The following is a 20596-nucleotide window of genomic DNA, read 5'->3' on the forward strand; positions in this document are numbered from 1 at the left end:
CAAAGTTTGAACACCCCTGATCTATGGAGTATTCTCAAGATGAAACAGGTGAGCTGCAGGCCACGATCAAAGCAAAGTAACGTGCCATGACACCTCAGCAGTGCCACGGGCTGATCGCCGCCACGCCATGACGCACTGATGCAATTCATGCAAAAGGAGCTCCAAGTACTGAGTGCATAAATAAACACACTTTTCAGACATTTGGCATTTTTGTATATAAAATCTTCTTTTTAAATTGATCTTATGAAATATTCTAATATTTTGAGATATGGGGTTTTTTGTTTTTGTTTTTTGGAGTTGTAGAGGCCATAATGATAAAAATTCTAAAAATACTTGAAACATTTATATGTAATGTGTCTAGAACCAGTGTTGCCATAGTTACTTTGAAAAAGTAATCCAATTACTGATTACTCCTTGAAAAAGTAACTTAGTTACTTTACTGATTATTCAGTTGTAAAGGTAACTAAGTTAGATTACTAGTTACTTTTTAGTTACTTTCCCCAGCTGCCGACAACAACCCTCTGCCACCTCAACATGACAGTGATACCTGTTTTGCTAAAACTCACTTTATATAGTCATATAGGCTTGCCTCTACTGGTGGTTGGCTCTCACTGCGGTATTGTATCACTTCCTGTTCCGGAGCACAGCGGTGTTTTTCTGTATCTGTTAGCTGTTTAATCTGCGCAGTTAGATTGATCTAGTTATCTAGATTACGATTTGTTTCCCAGTGTAATCTTTACGTGCCTTAACTAAGCACTCCTTCTGCTGAATCACCTCTAAATTATTTACACATTATTCACTTTGCGTGTTTTTAGGAATCCGCTAGCTTAGCGTAGCTACTAGCTCTTAGCCGATTTAGCATGGCGGCTTCTCCTGTCTCTCCCGCACTTTTCTGCTCTGGGTGTGAAATGTTTAGTTATTCCTCGGCCTCCTTTAGCAGTAATGGTACTTGTAATAATTGTAGCTTATTCGTAGCTTTGGAGGCCAGGCTGGGCGAATTGGAGACTCGGCTCCGCACCGTGGAAAATTCTACAGCTAGCCAGGCCCCTGTAGTCGGTGCGGACCAAGGTAGCTTAGCCGCCGTTAGTTCCCCCCTGGCAGATCCCGAGCAGCCGGGAAAGCAGGCCGACTGGGTGACTGTGAGGAGGAAGCGTAGCCCTAAACAGAAGCCCCGTGTACACCGCCAACCCGTTCACATCTCTAACCGTTTTTTCCCACTCGACGACACACCCGCCGAGGATCAAACTCTGGTTATTGGCGACTCTGTTTTGAGAAATGTGAAGTTAGCGACACCAGCAACCATAGTCAATTGTCTTCCGGGGGCCAGAGCAGGCGACATTGAAGAAATTTGAAACTGCTGGCTAAGGCTAAGCGTAAATTTGGTAAGATTGTAATTCACGTCGGCAGTAATGACACCCGGTTACGCCAATCGGAGGTCACTAAAATTAACATTAAATCGGTGTGTAACTTTGCAAAAACAATGTCGGACTCTGTAGTTTTCTCTGGGCCCCTCCCCAATCGGACCGGGAGTGACATGTTTAGCCGCATGTTCTCCTTGAATTGCTGGCTGTCTGAGTGGTGTCCAAAAAATGAGGTGGGCTTCATAGATAATTGACAAAGCTTCTGGGGAAAACCTGGTCTTGTTAGGAGAGACGGCATCCATCCCACTTTGGATGGAGCAGCTCTCATTTCTAGAAATCTGGCCAATTTTCTTAAATCCTCCAAACCGTGACTATCCAGGGTTGGGACCAGGAAGCAGAGTTGTAGTCTTACACACCTCTCTGCAGCTTCTCTCCCCCTGCCATCCCTCATTACCCCATCCCCGTAGAGACGGTGCCTGCTCCCAGACTACCAATAACCAGCAAAAATCTATTTAAGCATAAAAATTCAAAAGAAAAAATAATATAGCACCTTCAACTGCACCACAGACTAAAACAGTTAAATGTGGTCTATTAAACATTAGGTCTCTCTCTTCTAAGTCCCTGTTGGTAAATGATATAATAATTGATCAACATATTGATTTATTCTGCCTAACAGAAACCTGGTTACAGCAGGATGAATATGTTAGTTAAATGAGTCAACACCCCCGAGTCACACTAACTGTCAGAATGCTCGTAGCACGGGCCGGGGTGGAGGATTAGCAGCAATCTTCCATTCCAGCTTATTAATTAATCCAAAACCCAGACAGAGCTTTAATTCATTTGAAAGCTTGTCTCTTAGTCTTGTCCATCCAAATTGGAAGTCCCAAAAACCAGTTTTATTTGTTATTATCTATCGTCCACCTGGTCGTTACTGTGAGTTTCTCTGTGAATTTTCAGACCTTTTGTCTGACTTAGTGCTTAGCTCAGATAAGATAATTATAGTGGGCGATTTTAACATCCACACAGATGCTGAGAATGACAGCCTCAACACTGCATTTAATCTATTATTAGACTCTATTGGCTTTGCTCAAAAGTAAATGAGTCCACCCACCACTTTAATCATATCTTAGATCTTGTTCTGACTTATGGTATGGAAATAGAAGACTTAACAGTATTCCCTGAAAACTCCCTTCTGTCTGATCATTTCTTAATAACATTTACATTTACTCTGATGGACTACCCAGCAGTGGGGAATAAGTTTCATTACACTAGAAGTCTTTCAGAAAGCGCTGTAACTAGGTTTAAGGATATGATTCCTTCTTTATGTTCTCTAATGCCATATACCAACACAGTGCAGAGTAGCTACCTAAACTCTGTAAGGGAGATAGAGTATCTCGTCAATAGTTTTACATCCTCATTGAAGACAACTTTGGATGCTGTAGCTCCTCTGAAAAAGAGAGCTTTAAATCAGAAGTGTCTGACTCCGTGGTATAACTCACAAACTCGTAGCTTAAAGCAGATAACCCGTAAGTTGGAGAGGAAATGGCGTCTCACTAATTTAGAAGATCTTCACTTAGCCTGGAAAAAGAGTCTGTTGCTCTATAAAAAAGCCCTCCGTAAAGCTAGGACATCTTTCTACTCATCACTAATTGAAGAAAATAAGAACAACCCCAGGTTTCTTTTCAGCACTGTAGCCAGGCTGACAAAGAGTCAGAGCTCTATTGAGCTGAGTATTCCATTAACTTTAACTAGTAATGACTTCATGACTTTCTTTGCTAACAAAATTTTAACTATTAGAGAAAAAATTACTCATAACCATCCCAAAGACGTATCGTTATCTTTGGCTGCTTTCAGTGATGCCGGTATTTGGTTAGACTCTTTCTCTCCGATTGTTCTGTCTGAGTTATTCTCATTAGTTACTTCATCCAAACCATCAACATGTTTATTAGACCCCATTCCTACCAGGCTGCTCAAGGAAGCCCTACCATTATTTAATGCTTCGATCTTAAATATGATCAATCTATCTTTGTTAGTTGGCTATGTACCACAGGCTTTTAAGGTGGCAGTAATTAAACCATTACTTAAAAAGCCATCACTTGACCCAGCTATCTTAGCTAATTATAGGCCAATCTCCAACCTTCCTTTTCTCTCAAAAATTCTTGAAAGGGTAGTTGTAAAACAGCTAACTGATCATCTGCAGAGGAATGGTCTATTTGAAGAGTTTCAGTCAGGTTTTAGAATTCATCATAGTACAGAAACAGCATTAGTGAAGGTTACAAATGATCTTCTTATGGCCTCGGACAGTGGACTCATCTCTGTGCTTGTTCTGTTAGACCTCAGTGCTGCTTTGATACTGTTGACCATAAAATTTTATTACAGAGATTAGAGCATGCCATAGGTATTAAAGGCACTGCGCTGCGGTGGTTTGAATCATATTTGTCTAATAGATTACAATTTGTTCATGTAAATGGGGAATCTTCTTCACAGACTAAAGTTAATTATGGAGTTCCACAAGGTTCTGTGCTAGGACCAATTTTATTTACTTTATACATGCTTCCCTTAGGCAGTATTATTAGACGGTATTGCTTAAATTTTCATTGTTACGCAGATGATACCCAGCTTTATCTATCCATGAAGCCAGAGGACACACACCAATTAGCTAAACTGCAGGATTGTCTTACAGACATAAAGACATGGATGACCTCTAATTTCCTGCTTTTAAACTCAGATAAAACTGAAGTTATTGTACTTGGCCCCACAAATCTTAGAAACATGGTGTCTAACCAGATCCTTACTCTGGATGGCATTACCCTGACCTCTAGTAATACTGTGAGAAATCTTGGAGTCATTTTTGATCAGGATATGTCATTCAAAGCGCATATTAAACAAATATGTAGGACTGCTTTTTTGCATTTACGCAATATCTCTAAAATCAGAAAGGTCTTGTCTCAGAGTGATGCTGAAAAACTAATTCATGCATTTATTTCCTCTAGGCTGGACTATTGTAATTCATTATTATCAGGTTGTCCTAAAAGTTCCCTAAAAGCCTTCAGTTAATTCAAAATGCTGCAGCTAGAGTACTGACGGGGACTAGAAGGAGAGAGCATATCTCACCATATTGGCCTCTCTTCATTGGCTTCCTGTTAATTCTAGAATAGAATTTAAAATTCTTCTTCTTACTTATAAGGTTTTGAATAATCAGGTCCCATCTTATCTTAGGGACCTCGTAGTACCATATCACCCCAATAGAGCGCTTCGCTCTCAGACTGCAGGCTTACTTGTAGTTCCTAGGGTTTGTAAGAGTAGAATGGGAGGCAGAGCCTTCAGCTTTCAGGCTCCTCTCCTGTGGAACCAGCTCCCAATTCAGATCAGGGAGACAGACACCCTCTCTACTTTTAAGATTAGGCTTAAAACTTTCCTTTTTGCTAAAGCTTATAGTTAGGGCTGGATCAGGTGACCCTGAACCATCCCTTAGTTATGCTGCTATAGACGTAGACTGCTGGGGGGTTCCCATGATGCACTGTTTCTTTCTCTTTTTGCTCTGTATGCACCACTCTGCATTTAATCATTAGTGATCGATCTCTGCTCCCCTCCACAGCATGTCTTTTTCTTGGTTCTCTCCCTCAGCCCCAACCAGTCCCAGCAGAAGACTGCCCCTCCCTGAGCCTGGTTCTGCTGGAGGTTTCTTCCTGTTAAAAGGGAGTTTTTCCTTCCCACTGTAGCCAAGTGCTTGCTCACAGGGGGTCGTTTTGACCGTTGGGGTTTTACATAATTATTGTATGGCCTTGCCTTACAATATAAAGCGCCTTGGGGCAACTGTTTGTTGTGATTTGGCGCTATATAAAAAAATTGATTGATTGATTGATTGACCCTTTCTTGACTTCAATGAAAATAAATACTTGTTTTATAAAAAGTAAAATAAAGACCTCTTTCTTGACCTCATATTTAACTGTTGACAGCACTGTAACAGTAAAACAGTAAAACTTGCAATTTGTAACCTACATTGTTTATAAATGTAACTATTAAATTCTTTTTTACATTTTTCTAACGTTTAAATTCTATGTAAACATTTTACTTGTCAAAATTATTAAAATTATTATTATAAGTAGTATTAGTAGTTGTAGTAAAAAAAAAAAAAAAAACAGCTTCAAAACTGGACCTTTAATCTAGGGGTGTTGTGGGGGGGGGGGGGCACATCCCTGCCCCATGCCCCCATTCCATCTGAATTCGCCCCTGCTTTGGCGTTTGAGCACAAAGAATGGATAACATTTATTTACACAGAAAACATGACCAGATTTACAGGAAAGAAATTTTTATTGTGTTTTCACATCATGTGGTCCTCAGAAAGAGAGTTTAGGTGCATTTGAGTGGAAAATAGTGTTAGTTGTTGGCGCGTCATGGAGGATCAGCTGTTTTTAGTGAGCAGATACGGAGCGGCTCAGCTCAGAATTCTAAATAAAGGAGAAAAAAAAGCATAAAATGTCTTTGTAAAGCTCAGTGCAGGTGTGCTGTTGTCACCGCGCTTTAAGAGGTGAGGACGAGCTGCTGCAGAAAACTGCGGCTGAAAAGCTCACAGCTCATTTAAAGTGGGCAGGTCAGTCAAACCCCGACCTCCTGCCCACGGACCAAGTTTAATGCTGTTGTCGACCCACAATGCAAAAATAATAGTAACACACAGTGACTTGGAGAAGTAACTTTAATCTGATTACTGATTTAAAAAGATTAACGCATTTGTTTGTTACTAAAAACGTGGTCAGATTAGAGTAAGGTGTAAGTAACGCGTTACCGGCATCACTGTCTCGAACATATAAAATGTTCACTTTCTGACATAGCTGATAAAAACATCGAAGGATTCATGACATTGTAATTTCTTATATCCAGCACACTCAGAGTTCCTGGTGTTTGGAAGCAGTCGTCCGGCCAAGTACTGTCAGGACTCTGCTCCAATTCTGAGGTGTGATGGGATTTGCTGAGCGCAGCGGTCGCAGAACACTTCTCTCCCTTTTATTAATCGTAAATTCTTCAGTTTCAGTGTGTGTCGTCGTCCTGGTCCACTGACTGTCGCGGTTTGATCATCACACACTATTTGTTTAATGGATTGGGTTTTGTGCTGACTCACTTCTGATTCATCACCTGTGGCATTCACATAACGTAGTGCCCTGCTGAAGGCAGCTGCCAACAATGATTTTGTTGTGTTTTTTTTGTTTTTTTTTCTGGAGATGGGTATGCCAAAGGTAGCATTTGTTTAGGGCGCGGTGCCTGGATGTTTTGACCGTCTCACTCAACGGCTGTTACCAGCTGTTGCAGTGAAACAGGTGTTTTGCTCTGTTTCAGTACACTGTGATTTTTATATGCAGATTAAACTAATTTTGCAGCACAACATCAATCTCTAAGATGGGGGATTAATTGCACATATCATTTATGAGCTCTGACACTGTAATTGGACAAACACCTGAATGCTTTTCTGAAAAGATATTTTTGGATGATATTAGTGGCTGTGATGCCTCTTGCACATTAACCATGACATCATAATGACTGCGGATCTAATTATCAGCGCTGCCTTCAAACAGAGACGTCTTGACCTGATCGACGACCTGGAATCCATCTCATTTCTCCAAGTCACGATGCAAAAGCTGCCTGAGTTCCATCTGTTGTGCTCAAAACAAGTGCAGTAGAGTGATGGAAGCAATTAAGATCAAACATTCAGAGAGGAAAAAAATGAAACCAAACCAAAAGGGACGACTGCAGCTGAGTTATTACGTCTGCCAAGGATGTAATAAAATCATCAGTGTTTATTCATTTATTTATTTGTCTGTCTGTTTGCCGGATTCCGTCAAAACTACTGCACGGATTTTGATAAAAATTTTCACCAAGGAAGACTCCATTAAAATTTGATGAATTTGGTGATGTTTCATCTTTGCCAGCTGATAACTGTGAGTATAACTTGTACAGTACATTTACATTTAATGTCAAGGTCTAATGTACATTTAATGTCAAGGTCTAATGCCAAGTTTCTGTTTTTTTCTTCTTCTTTTTATAATTATTGAATTATTATTGAATTATTATTATTGAAATGGTGAAAAATTCATGTGTTTGTAACTTCACTATTTGTAACTTGTGAAAAAAAACTCTATACTATTTACAATTAGTTGGTGATTTATTAAAATAACGAAAAACCAAATTTGGTGAATTTCTGTTGCGGGGGGGCAGTGAATTTCTGCTTGGAGCCCCAACAGACCCTAGAATCGCCTCTGGTCGCAGCCCAGTGAGATTCTACCTAAGAAGGCACCTGGAAGACTTGAGCCAAGATTTGATTTGTTTTCCTTCTCTGCTCCAGTGAATCATGGACTGATGATACAACAGGCAACAGTTTAGCTGCACCATCCACAAACATGAGCCGAAGCCTAGAACTCCTTCAGAGTTGTCCTGATTGTCTTGATGGCTTTCCTCAGCAGCGTCTTCTTGCATGTTCAACTCAGTTGTACCTCCTCCAGACTGACTTATCATACAGGTCCATAATGTTTGCATTTTGGTAGCATGGTGACTTAGTGCTTAGCACTGTTGCCTTACACCAAGAAGGTCTGGGGTTTGATTCCACCCATGTCCAGTTGCTTTTTTTGTGTGGACTTTTCCATGTTATCATTGTGTCTGCATGGGTTTCCTCTTTCTGCAAGGATGCGCTGTGAGCACAGCACAAAGTCAGGTGGGAAATATAACCTCATGCTCTCAGATCATGCCAAACTCTGCTCCAAAGCTTCCCCCAGCAGGAGGAAAGCAGGTCTGCATCTGTTTTTCACACTTCTTTATCTTTCAGCTCTGCTATTTCAAGAAAGCCAGGCTAGCGAGGTGTGTGACCCCTCGTTCTGTCAGCCTGTTTTTCCCATCCTCTCTTCTTCTGACAGCAGTTTTGTTTGTTTTTTCTTGTTTGTTTGTTTTTGTTTTATTTTTACTGGGTCTGCCATGATTATGAACATATAAGAAATAAAGTCAGTGGCTTGTTCTTATAGCCACTAGCTACAGGGGTGTGTGTATGCTCTGTTGTGCTATAAAGCAGTTTGTATTTCTTATGAGACCCGAGATTCTCGTTCACATGACACTAGGTCAGTGTCTCTGTTGCAAGGCTGGTTTTTTGCTATGAGACACCTGGTGGGGCAAAAAGAGTCCCCAGTCTCCCCAAAACAAGTCATTTACCCATTACAATTACTTCCGAACTGTAAAATTAAGGTGAAAACTTAGTTCCCCTTTCAAGCCAAATCGTAAACAATACGTTTTCTTCCCTCAAAATATTCACATGAAATATGACAGTTGTCACTCTGTCACTTTCAAAAAATGAGCTGAAAATATGTGAGCTGAATTTCTACCTGACATGGCTGAAACTGTTAACTAGCCTTATTTTCCACAGGATAAGTCACACCTTTTATCTGTATGTGCAACTCTCTTTGTGATTTTTAGTGCAGCATTTCCCTGAGTTTAACAATAGACAGGAACTCAGTGCAGCTAATGTGCACATCTCAGTGTGTGTTGTTACTTAACACAATCACTTTTAAACTAAAAAATAAATGAGATGGACAAATAAAAGTGTGATAGAAAACATATTAGATGTTACTTTCTTGTTACTTACTTGTTAAGATCACAGAACAGCTAATCATGGAGCTGCTCTTCGCAGATGACTGCGCCCTCGTCGCCCATACGGAGCAAGCCTTGCAGCACACTGTCAACTGTTTTGCTGAAGCAGCAAGAGCCTTCGGCCTCACCATCAGCCTGAGAAAGACAGAAGTGCTATATAAACCGGTCCCCCATACAGCATATACCCCATCCCAAATCAACATCGAGGGTACCAGCCTGAATGTAGTAGAGCACTTCACGTATCTCGGTAGTGTTATCTCAAACGACGCATCTGTTGCCAAGGACCTAGACAGTCGCTTGCCAAGGCCAGCAGTTCTTTTGGTCGACTCTCAAAGAAAGTCTGGCAGAATCATGCACTGCGCCTTTCCACAAAAGTGCAGGTCTACAGAGCCATTTGTGGTCCCTATCCTCCTGTATGGAGCTGAAACCTGGGTTCTGTATCGCCAGCAGATCAGATTACTGGAACGCTTTCATCAGCGTTGTCTCCGAAACATCTTCGGGATCAAGTGGCAGGACTACGTCTCAAATGAGGACATCCTTACCAGAGCCAAATTGCCAGCATGGAGTCTATTATACTCAAAACAACAGCTTCGTTGGGCAGGCCACGTAGCCAGGATGGATGATACACGCATGCCGAATTAATTCTCTTTGGCGAGCTCAAGGAAGGGAGACGAAACCAAGGGGCCCCCAAAAGCGCTATAAGGACCAGCTGAAGAAACAGCTCTCTCCCTTGCAGGCATTCAGCATCAGTCATGGCAGCATCTAGCTACAGATAGACTCAGCTGGCGTTCCAGCATCAAATCCGCCAGCCTGAAGTTTGAGGCAGAAAAGAAGTGAGGCCTCACGCCAGAAGCGTCAAAAGACAGAAAGAGCAGGCAGCAGCACAAGCCCAGCCTACTCAAGTGTTCATTTGCCCCAAGTGTAACAGGTCTTGTGCATCCCGCAACTGGACTTTTTTCAGCCACCAGAGGGCTTGTAGAAAATAAACTAAAAAAAAAAAGAAAGAAAAAAAAAGAAAAAGGCCTTCCCACTATCCTCACAAGCGAGGAAACTGCCAACAACAGATGTTACTTGATGCACTTTGTACTACAGAAAATGTCAGATGGATTGCAGTCAGAGAAGTGACCAGTGGATGCATGCATTAAGCTCTCAACCTGTGGTGTGTGCCATAAGGACTTTTAATTCCAAAAATTTGGCAAGATATACAAAAACATATGATGACAACATAATGGGTGTCACTTCATGTAGATGACTTGGATTGCTGACCCACAGAGTTGAAAACAGTACAATGTAAACGTGATTTTTTTTAATCAGCTGTTTAATTTGAAATTTTTTGTGCATGGTTGTAGTGTACTTTTATTGTTGCCATTAGCTGTTTTTTTGTTTTGTTGTTGTTGTTGTTGTGTTTTTTGTTTTTTAATATTGCAGTTTCTTTAGTGTGTTGATTCCTGGAAATGCCCTATAAAAAGTTATTATTCTTTGTCTATAACTACTTAATCAATCAAGGGTCACGGGGGGTTGGAGTCTATCCCAGCAGTCATAGAGCAAGTGGCAGGGTACACCTGGACAGGACACCCAGTGTATCACAAGACAGACAAACTCATTCACACACATGCAGCAATTTAAAGTTCACCTAACTGAAGGTCTTTGGAAGGGGGAAGTAGCCAGAGGATACAGAGATAATCCAAGCAAAACCCTAGAACACTCGAAGTCCACACAGAAAGGACCAGATGTAAGCGATCGCAGATCCTTCTTGCTTGTGAGCAGTGGTGGGCACAGCTAACCAAAAAGTTTGCTTCGATAACAGATAATCAGCTAACTGGAAGGTTATCTTTATAAAGCTAAATCCGATATTATAACCACCCAAAAATTATCGGAAGCTATAGCTAACCGATAACTGCTCACCTGCCCACTGCTGGAAGCTCCTGTTTACTACATAGTTTCCAGCAGTGAACCAGTTGAAAGGAGCCACAAGTTCAACTCTCTACTTTAGTGGTGTTGCCATAAGGCGGAGGTCTTGGAAAATAAAGCAGTGCTGACTTATGATTTTGATTTATAAATAAAATTAATACAGATAGATAACTCCATTAATGTAAATTCTGTCATTTGTCCAAAGTTAAAAATATAACACATATCTTTAATTTTAAATAATGCACTAATTCTGAAGTTTGTAACAAACACAGACAGATGCCAAAAGGATTATGGGTAAATGAGCCTCCGCTAACACTGATTGGTTTCACTCATTCATTCTATGTAAAACCAACATGTTAATGTGAGGTGTGTGTGTCGGTGTTTACATATAAATGTGATTTGTAAAATATGCCTTTTTTAATTGTAAAAAAAAAAAAGCCATTTGCAACAGCCAAAAAGTCAAGTTTTATTTGACAACCATCTGATATAACCGGGGTCAAATAAATAGAACACTGCCATCTACTGCAGTCTAGACGCTCATACTGCCATGAACACTACTGGCCAGTAGATGGCAGTAGAGACTGTGAAAACTTGCCAAAACAAAATTCCAGATATCCGTGTCTGCTACGTTTAAGATGCGTGGAATTTACTAAATGCAAACTGAATTTCAGACATCTATATATATTACTCTGGAACAAAGACGACATACAGTGTTGACATACGCAGGACTCTAAAAAGCAAACAGGAATCGATTGCAATGACTCCAATTTAAAATAATGGAGAAGCAACCTGGGCTTCTTCTGACATTTTCACATAAAACAAACACAATAACAACGTCTGTAAACCCAAAGAATATATTCACGAGAGTTTTAGGCACAATATACAAAACGTTTAATATACAAAGACCTGGGCTTCCTTCTGGCATTTTTACATAAAACAAACACAATAACAACGTCTGTAAACCCAAAGATATATTCACGAGAGTTTTAGGCACAATATACAAACGTTTAATGCTGTTGTCCGTGTGGAGCCTGATCAGAGCATCTCAAATGCATTCTTCTGTCAGATGTACTGAGAATTCCATAATGCACCTGGACATCGCAGGTCCACACTAAAACCTTCAAATTAGTGCATTACTTTAAAACTAAAACATATAACTGATTTTTTCACTTTATACAACTTCAGACATGACATTAATTTAAATAACTTGTCAAAAATTAGTTTGGTTAAAATTTTAACCGTAAGTTAAAACTGTATGCCTCTGGATGACTTGGGTCATATTGCCAGTGTATCAGTATGGTGTCAAAAGAAATTGTTTTTTTTCTTTTCTGTGACCAGTTCTCCTTTGCCTGCAGAGGATAGAGCAGTTTCTTTTGGAACCAGCTCTCCTCTGTTTGCAGAGGATAGAACTGCACATCTACTACAAAACATTTAACAAGTAGGTACTCAACTGGTTTTAGACTTAATAAATGTTTGTAACTGTTAACCTTTGTTCACTATGCCTGCAAAAATATGTTAGTGGTCTAAAAATTATCGGACCAAAACCTATCGGAATATAATTGGTCCAATGATGGTTTTCAAAGTTATCTGAAAAGCTAATCCGATAATGAAAACATTAGCTTTGATAATTAGTGGTTAGCAGAACTGTGCCCATCACTGCTAACAATGAAGCCACCATGCCAGCTAAACAATTATTGTAGTTTTTTTTAGAGTGCTGATTCCTGCAAAAGCACTATGTTAATAGTTATTAACACATGCATGACTGTTTTAGATATAAGCTGCGCTGCAGTATATGACACAAGACATCCCAAACTGTGACTTATACTCTGGACAATATGGCCAACATTAGTTTACACACAGAAAGAGATTCACAAATCAATTCAACATTAACCAAAAGCAGCTGTTGGGGTTTGGGGCATGCCATGGCTTTTTTGAGTTAGCCCAGTGTCCTTCTATGTCTTTGTTCACCTGTCTTGGTTGTGGGTGTGTGTGAGTGGAGGTGTGTGAATGTGTGGGCATGGGTAGCATGCCGCTCTTACCCACGGTGTGTGCTTGTGCATGTGGGCGGGTGTGGTATCACCTGTCTTTGGGGGTGTGTGTGCATGTGCATGTGCGTGTGTGTGTGTGTGTGTGTGTTGGTGGACTTGTGGATATGTGTGGGAAGCATGCCTCTCTCCCTCAAATATCTTGCATGTGTGTGTCTTGGTGTGGCTATGAGTGTGGTGAGAATTCCACCTGTCTCATCTCCCTTTTCCAAGCAACGTATGGCTGACATTGTAATCCCGGTCAGCCGTGCGTGGCAACCGTCTCCTATTTTGGGACTGTGGGGCCCTGCATTATGTTTCCCTGGTGCATGTTTTTGGTTTTGTCATCTTAGGGGTCTTGGGATATGTTTGTATCGTTTATGTTTCAGGATTATTAGGGTTTACTGTCTGTTCCTGGTCCGTTGTTGTGCTTTTCTGTCTATGCCTTTAGTCTTGGTGTTATGATCATAGTTTTCTGGATAGTTGTTTCACTTGTGATTTCCTTGTGTCACCTTATGTTTTCCCGTGCTCTCCCTTGCCCTCACATAATCCTCACCCCTGTGTGCTACCAGTTAGTTTGCATTTAAGTCACACCTTTATATTATTTGCCGGTTGATTGTCAACCCTTCTGTTCATGATCCTCGTTTCACCTCTGTGCCTCTGTGTCATCTTGCTGTCAGTCACGTTATGCTCACTATCATTTTGGACAGCTGGTTATGGGTAGTGGTTGTCTGTCTTTTTCATCATTTTGGGTTTTTGCCACCTTGAAGAGTTTTTTGGTTACATTCACACTGTCACTTTTTAACAGCTGCTTTTTGTCAGTTGTGGCTGCATTTTGGATTTACCACTAAGGAGATTCTTGATACTGTTGTACTTATCACTATCACTGGAACATTAAAACACCTTGTTTTTGCATGAACCTCCTGTGCCTGGCTATCTGCATCCTATGGTCCAATCCTCATCCTTTAGTGGTTCCAACCACAACAGTGGCAGGATTGTGTCATGTTGTTTCGAGACAGAGTGAGCGTGCACAGCCATGAGAGGACAAGCACATAGGCGTCCCTCAGTTTACCGTGGTAGGCAGTTCCTATTAGAACTGTATCAGTGCTGCAGGAAGCAGTACACTGTGCATGCTGCATAATGCTCCTCTTGCTGGTAGAAATACATCCCACCAAATTTACTCAGCATGTAGACCGATGTAATTATCAGACACACAAATAATGTTTATGAAAGTCCTTGATAAGATGCTCATCCTGCATGGGTATGATAGCGGGACTACCCAAAAGCAACATGAGTGTTAGCTGGGATGGAGACTGTTCAGCTTGACATCAGTAATCCTCTATGGCATTCAAATTATTTGTTAAACAATTCTTCACATAAATAACACTGCAGCTAAGCAATGTACCAGCCGCCACATCCTAGTCCATGTCAAAAGTCAAAGTTTTCGTGAATCTGCAGCATGATTAATACACATAGTTTGGATGTTTATTACTGCAGAGCATCAGTCCTGTCCTGATTGAAAATTCAGCTCTGCATTGATTTGGGAGAATCTCTTTCATTAGAACACTACGAGCTGCAAGATTCCTCAACTCATTAAATGCTTTGGTGATTTAGTTTGAAGTGGCATTTACAGCCGCATGCAGACATAATATGTAAAATGTTTGACAAATGGAATGAGTAAGTGTGGGAAGTTTTGACCCGTTAGTTCTTTAAACCACAGCACCACTGTGTAATTGGATGCTCTGTGAGATTTCTCACCGTAATGGTGTTAGTACCTACAGAGCTGCTGATTTCAAACCCTTACTTTTAAAGTTGATGTGTTGGCTTCTTCTGACAAAATGATCCACATGTCACCTACCAGCTCATCACTTTAACCCCCCCCACACACACACACACCAGAAAACTGCTAATGCAAATCTCTGGCTTTCACTGTAAGAATAAAGTGGTAAACAGTCTCAATTACTGAATGACAAATATAGTTAATTATTGGAATGTTATTTACCCATCAATGATAAATAACATGTTGGATATTGCAATAATAATTCTATCTAATTCTGTCTATAATATCTAATTTGCCCAGAACAACAAATCAAGAAGCTGATTCATAGTGGATATGTTGTGGAGACCTCCAATAAACCAAGGCTGCCAAAACACACACACACACACACACACACACACACACACAGACTAAAATGACACATTAATTCTTATACTGTCGTATCAATAAAACTAACATAGAGCAGGAATAGAGAGCAGAAAGCTCAGTGGATAAGGAGCTGCCTTGCCAATATGTAGACCTGGGTTCTAGTCCCACTCATAGTACCTGTCTATGTCCTGACTCCATCCAGGTACCTGAGCCTTGGCTTGGAAATACTACTAGTCGGACTGGAGTCCCATCCATCAGGAGTTGTAGATTCTCATCCGCTTTGCACTTATATACAAAGATGAAATGGTTACAAATTGCAGGTTTGGGTTTTGTATTGCTTTTGTGTTCATGTTTGGGTTTGTTTTGCTTGGTGTTCATGTTTGGATTTTGTATTGATTTGTGTTCAGGTTTGGGTTTTGTATTGCTTTGTGTTCATGTTTGGATTTTGTATTGCTTTGTGTTCACGTTTGGGTTTTGTATTGCTTCGTGTTCAGGTTTGGGTTTTGTATTGTTTCATGTTCAGGTTTGGGTTTTGTACTGATTTGTGTTCACTTTTGGGTTTTGTATTGCTTCATGTTCAGGTTTGGGTTTTGTATTGCTTCATGTTCAGGTTTGGGTTTTGTACTGATTTGTGTTCACTTTTGGGTTTTGTATTGCTTCATGTTCAGGTTTGGGTTTTGTACTGATTTGTGTTCAAGTTTGGATTTTGTATTGCTTTGTGTTCAAGTTTGGGTTTTGTATTGCTTTGTGTTCATGTTTGGGTTTTGTATTGCTTCGTGTTCAGGTTTGGGTTTTGGATTGTTCCATGTTCAGGTTTGGGTTTTATATTGCTTTGTGTTCATGTTTGGGTTTTGTATTGATTTGTGTTCAGGTTTGGATTTTGTATTGCTTCATGTTCAGGTTTGGGTTTTGTACTGATTTGTGTTCATGTTTGGGTTTTGCATTGCTTCGTGTTCAGGTTTGGGTTTTAGATTGTTTCATGTTCATGTTTGGGTTTTGTATTGATTTGTGTTCATGTTTGGGTTTTGTATTGGTTTGTGTTCAGGTTTGGGTTTTGTATTGCTTTGTGTTCAGGTTTGGGTTTTGTATTGATTTGTGTTCATATTTGGGTTTTGTTTTGCTTTGTGTTCATGTTTGGATTTTGTATTGCTTTGTTTAGCTTTGTGTTCTGGTTACTGCACTCTGTTGTCTTGTGTCTGGGGATGGGATCCACACCAGAAAACTGCTAATGCAAATCTCTGGCTTTCACTATAAGAATAAAGTGGTAAACAGTCTCAATTACTGAATGATAAATATAGTTAATTATTGGAATGTTATTTACCATCAATGATAAATATTAACATGTTGGATATTGCAATAATAATTCTATCTAATTCTGTCTATAATATCTAATTTGCCCAGAACAACAAATCAAGAAGCTGATTCATAGTGGATATGTTGTGGAGACCTCCAATAAACCAAGGCTGGCAAAACACACACACACACACACACACACACACACACACACACACACACACACACACACACACACACACACACACACACACACACACACACACACAGACTAAAATGACACATTAATTCTTATACTGTCGTATCAATAAAACTAACATAGAGCAGGAATAGAGAGCAGAAAGCTCAGTGGATAAGGAGCTGCCTTGCCAATATGTAGACCTGGGTTCTAGTCCCACTCATAGTACCTGTCTATGTCCTGACTCCATCCAGGTACCTGAGCCTTGGCTTGGAAATACTACTAGTCGGACTGGAGTCCCATCCATCAGGAGTTGTAGATTCTCATCCGCTTTGCACTTATATACAAAGATGAAATGGTTACAAATTGCAGGTTTGGGTTTTGTATTGCTTTTGTGTTCATGTTTGGGTTTTGTTTTGCTTGGTGTTCATGTTTGGATTTTGTATTGATTTGTGTTCAGGTTTGGGTTTTGTATTGCTTTGTGTTCATGTTTGGATTTTGTATTGCTTTGTGTTCACGTTTGGGTTTTGTATTGCTTCGTGTTCAGGTTTGGGTTTTGTATTGTTTCATGTTCAGGTTTGGGTTTTGTACTGATTTGTGTTCACTTTTGGGTTTTGTATTGCTTCATGTTCAGGTTTGGGTTTTGTATTGCTTCATGTTCAGGTTTGGGTTTTGTACTGATTTGTGTTCACTTTTGGGTTTTGTATTGCTTCATGTTCAGGTTTGGGTTTTGTACTGATTTGTGTTCAAGTTTGGATTTTGTATTGCTTTGTGTTCAAGTTTGGGTTTTGTATTGCTTTGTGTTCATGTTTGGGTTTTGTATTGCTTCGTGTTCAGGTTTGGGTTTTGGATTGTTCCATGTTCAGGTTTGGGTTTTATATTGCTTTGTGTTCATGTTTGGGTTTTGTATTGATTTGTGTTCAGGTTTGGATTTTGTATTGCTTCATGTTCAGGTTTGGGTTTTGTGCTGATTTGTGTTCATGTTTGGGTTTTGCATTGCTTCGTGTTCAGGTTTGGGTTTTAGATTGTTTCATGTTCATGTTTGGGTTTTGTATTGATTTGTGTTCATGTTTGGGTTTTGTATTGGTTTGTGTTCAGGTTTGGGTTTTGTATTGATTTGTGTTCATATTTGGGTTTTGTTTTGCTTTGTGTTCATGTTTGGATTTTGTATTGCTTTGTTTAGCTTTGTGTTCTGGTTACTGCACTCTGTTGTCTTGTGTCTGGGGATGGGATCTGAGTGTGTTTTCCTTTTGTTTGCCACGCCTCTTTCCTGAATGTTCCATCACACCTGTTCCTCATTTCTCCCTCATTACCTTTGCTATTTTAGCCCTTTATTTTCTCTCTTGTTTTCACCACTTCATCGTACCTTTGTATCATTACTCATAGTCCTTGCTTGTTGTTATTGCCAAGCCATGTTTTTGAATCATTTGCTTTCTTTTTGACCTTGAGTACAGTCTCATAATTTGGATACCACTGCTGATTTTTACCTACCTGCCTGTGTATTGACCTCTGCCTCTTTTTTTTTTTTTTTTTTGAGTAAACCCTTTTTCTCATCCCACCCTGCTGTGTCCTGCATTTGTATCCTGCCTTTTGTGCCCAAGTTCATGACAGACAGCACTTTGGACTAAATTCATTTTTCCCTAAAATTTCTACTCACAACACCCCTAATGACAACATGATTAGTTTTTTTAAATTTACCAAATTTATTCAAAAATTAAAAAAAAATCATGTATACGTAAGTATTCACACCCTTTGCTCAATACTTTGTTGATGTATCTTTGGCCGCAATTACATCCTCAAGGCTTTTTAAATATGATGCCACAAGCTTGGTGCAGCTATCTTTGAGCAGTTTTGTCCATACCTCATTGCAGCTCCTCTCAAGCTCCATCAGGTTGAGTGGGGAGCGCCGGTGCACAGCCATTTTCAGATCTCTCCAGAGATGTTCAATTGGATTCAGGTCTGGGCTCTGGCTGGGCCAGTCAAGGGCATTCACAGAGTTGTTCTGAAGCCACTCCCTATCTTGGCTATGTGTTTAGGGTCATTGTTCTGCTGAAAGATGAACCGTCATCCCAGTCTGAGGTCAAGAATGCTGCGGAGCAGGTTTTCATGCAGGATGTCTCTGTACATTGGTGCAGAGATGGTTGACCTTCTGGAAGGTTCTCCTCTCTCCACAGGGGAATGCTGTAGCTCTGCCAGAGTGATCATCAAGTTCTTGGTCACCTCCCTGGTTAAGGTCCTTCTTCCTGATCACTCAGATTAAATGGGTGGCAGCTCTAGGAAGAGTCCTGGTGGATCTGAACTTCTTCCATTTACAGATGACAGAGGCCACGGTGCTCACTGGACCTTCAAAGCAGTAGAAATGTTTCTGTACCCTTCCCCAGATTTGAGCCTCGAGACAATCCTATCTCAGAGGTCTACAAAAAATTCCTTGGACTTCGTGCTTGGTTTGTACTCTGACAGGTACTGTCAACTGTGGGACCTAATATGTAGACAGGCGTGTGCCTTTCCAAATAATGTCCAGTTAACTGAATATACCCCAGGTGGACTCCAGTTAAGCTGTAGAAACATCTCAAAGAAGATCAGTGGAAACAGGATGCACCTGAGCTCAGTTTTGAGTTTCCCGGTCCACTTTAACCACCTCTGACTGGGGGATAGTGAGGCATTCCCAGGCCAGTGGGGAGATAAAATCTCTCCACCTTGTCCTGGGTGGTCCCCAGGGTCTCCTCCCAGCTGGATGTGCCTGGGACATCTCTCTAGGGAGGTGCCCAGGGGACATCCTTATCAGATCTCCGAATCACTTCAGCTGGCTCCTCTCAACACAAATGAGCAGTGGCACTACTCCAAACTCCTCACGGATGACCGAGCTTCTCACCTCATGTCTAAGGGAGACACCAGCCACCCTCCTGAAGAAACACATTTTGGCCGCTTGTACCCACAATCTAGTTCTTTCGTTCATGACCCAACCATCATGAACATAGGTGAGAGTAGGAATGAAGATTGACCAGTAGATCTAGAGCTTCGACTTTTGACTTAGCTCCTTTTTCGTCACAAAAATACGGTAGAGCGAATGCAACACCGTCCCTGCTGCGCTGAGTCTCCGGCCAATCTCACTTCCCATTATCCCCTCACTCATGAACAAGATTCTCAGGTACTTGAACTCCTTAACTTGGGGCAAGACCTCATTCGCTACCCGGAGTAGGCAATCCATTGTTTTCCTGCTGAGAACCATGGCCTCAGATTTAGAGGTGCTGCTTCTCATCCCAACCGCTTCACACTCAGCTGCAAACCAATCCAGTTAGTGCTGGAGGTCACAGGCCGATGAAGCCAACAGGACCACATCATCTGCAAAAAGCAGCAATGAGACCCTGAGCCCACCAAACTGAAGATCCTCCTCCCCCAACTACGCCTCAATATCCTGTCCATTAATATCACAAACAGAATTGGTGACAATTCTGTAGATCAGGACACTCTACACCAGCCGCTGCCTTAGACGAGTGTACAACGTCCTTCGGGGCAGTTACCATCCTGCACATGACCTATTCCACCTGTTACCTTCAGGGAGAAGATACAGGTCCACACGTGCTAGAACCTCTAGAATGGCCCGCAGTCTGTATTCCCAGGCCGTAAGGCTGCTAAACCTGCAGTCTCTCCCTCCCCTTCCTTCTCTGTCATCGCCCGCCATCACTACACGTCACATTCTACCATTACAATAACTGTGAATTGGTCTTCGTATTGCTGCAGCAGCCACTCGACACTCCCCAACATCCCTGTTTACTGGGACCCCCCCCCCCCGTTACATATACGCACTTTACTCTGTTCTACTGTGCACTAAGATGCTGAACTGTCTCTCTGTGCCTTACTTAATAATGAAGGTTTACAAACATATTCATACCCACAAATAAGTTATTATGTCATGAATAAGCTACTATGCCATTGTTTGAGCCTCCATCGAAATTTCGTGTCATTTATAACTGTTGTTATTATGGCAATGACAATAAAGTATTGAACTGAATTGAATTGACAAGGTGTATCCCTGGTAGAGGCCAATCCCCACTGG

This window comes from Thalassophryne amazonica, chromosome 11, assembly GCF_902500255.1.
Source record: "Thalassophryne amazonica chromosome 11, fThaAma1.1, whole genome shotgun sequence".
Lineage (NCBI taxonomy): Eukaryota > Metazoa > Chordata > Actinopteri > Batrachoidiformes > Batrachoididae > Thalassophryne > Thalassophryne amazonica.